The following is a 2348-nucleotide window of genomic DNA, read 5'->3' as shown; positions in this document are numbered from 1 at the left end:
CGAGGGAAAGTTGCTAGTGGGAGACGCCGTTCGTTGAAAAATAGGTCTCTCCTATTTTCCCGTAGCTGGGACAAAGACTGTTTGTTTGAAGGACTTTAGTTAGCTAAATCTTAGGATTTATAACGGGCTCTCGGGCTAGCTGAACATGTACTGCGGAGACGCATCGACATCTGGCAATCATCTTACTCGAAGAATAGGGTCTGCGTGTGGCGAGCTACGGGACAGAGACCGTTGGAATGTTTACTGTCAAGTGTTACAACTATTTCCTTTTAAAGGAGAGCTATAGAATTACTGCATGCCTTTGTTAGATAAAGCGTTCATCCCGTGACCGCGGCTACGTTCGGCGACTGGCTGTCACCTCGAGCCCAAGCTCATTATCACAAATCTCGAACAAATACAATCGGATCGAAGGACGACAATTGTTTAATTACGCCTATGATAGAATCTAGATTACGGTGTTAAGGGATTTTCCCGAAGTTCCAAAGGGAAGGCTCCGTGTCCTTTCATCTCTGACATATATAACAGAAATCAATATAGTATATATATAGGCATATGATTGGCCAAATCAACCGTGGTATTCTCTATTTTTATAATCGGTGCTAGGAGATTGAAATGTGTCCGAGCCCGATGATAACCTATTATTATCTCCATGTATAAGGAAGGTACATCCACAAGCGAGCTAATAACATTAATTGCGAGCAAAGTATTAGAGAAGCCTTCTTAAGGTGAGATACATCTATGGGAACAGCTTAAACATTATTAACATTCTTGGCGAAAGCTATAACAAAACAATATTAATCACCTTTGCATCGACGGTGACAATTTTGTAAGGAAAATGGCCCCAATTTTTATTCACCTTCAAGCAGTATCCCATTCACCTCGTAGCTAATGGAAAGCCTCAAGAAGAGGATATCATATGGCAATTAGACACCTGCAAATCAGTTGTAGCGCTCATTTTACAAGATAAGATTGGAGCGGGATCAACGGTTTCAAGATTCTTAGAAGATCTAGTGTAAGACCAAAAAGAACTGAAGTACTATGCATTCCTGAAAAGAAGTCGAATAAAAGAAATGCAGATGTGATTGGACAAAGTAGAAGAGATAGGTATCTCACATATATTTTCAGCTTTAACGCCTAATTGGTGGAAACACTCGCTCATATCAAACAGATCGTGTAACAAAGAGAACGAATGAATATACTAAGATTGAGTTAGATAACAAGAAGTGAGCAACGCGACGAATTAAAGCATTAGCGTAAACATAAAATTCAGAATGTTACTATTAATATTACGTAAAAATTTCCTTATTTTCCGAATATGTTAAAAAAAAGTATTAACTACAACTCTTTATGACATTATTGCAATTTCATGTGATATATGTAGTATAATGTCATACAGCAGCATAACCACAGAATATTTATAATAATACAAATATTTATTTATTTATTTATTTATATTTATAGAAATACAAAATATTTTTAACTAACATTTTAAATTGAAAAATAAGAAAGCAGTATTAACATTTCAATAATAATTTAATTTATTAATATCAAAATAAATAAATATAACATGTAACTATATATATCTATTAATATAACATATAATACAATATAAAATAACAAATATAATATAATACAATATCATATATGTAACAAAAAATAAATGCTCTCTTCGACCGTTCGCGGAGAGACGCGAACGCGAGGGAGCGCGTCAACAGGAATTGTAAATTCCCGTTACGATTGTACAATTGACACCACGAAATGATCGATCTCTTATTTCGTTTAGGATAATAGAGGTGGCTGAATTGATTACAACACTGAGGTGACAGGTTATAATTTACACTTCATTCCAACAACTTGTAGACAAAGTTCGCTGTTGAGTGCCGAAGCGTGCAGACGTGTCTCTAGTGCCCAGTGTAGTCCGAAAACAACACGTGTCGTTCAACCGTCGAAAGTTTTTTTTTTTTTATTTATTTATTTGGATTTTACAATTTGTCCAGTAGGACATTTGGTAAAATATTATAGCGGTATGCTAATATAACATGTGGGTGGCTACCCCCAGCGTGGTACCATCATCGTGTTTGTTGGGTTATGTCCTTTGTGAGATCTGTTGGGTGTTTCCTTTTTAATCTTCTTTTTATGCTTGATGTGTCGACCGTTTCCGCTGCCAGCCGGTTTGCGTGCGTTGCTATTCTTTCTCCGTACCTTCTTGCACTTTTGTTAATCTCCTCCTTGACCGCTGGTATTCTCAGGTCTTTTCGAATGTCCTCGTTTCTAACGTACCATGGCGCGTTTACTATTGTACTGAGTATTTTAGATTGCGTTGCCTCTATTTTGGTTATATGGCTCAT

Source organism: Bombus impatiens, unplaced genomic scaffold (assembly GCF_000188095.3).
Source record: "Bombus impatiens unplaced genomic scaffold, BIMP_2.2 scf_0422, whole genome shotgun sequence".
Taxonomy (NCBI): domain Eukaryota; kingdom Metazoa; phylum Arthropoda; class Insecta; order Hymenoptera; family Apidae; genus Bombus; species Bombus impatiens.
This window is presented reverse-complemented; position numbering follows the sequence as displayed.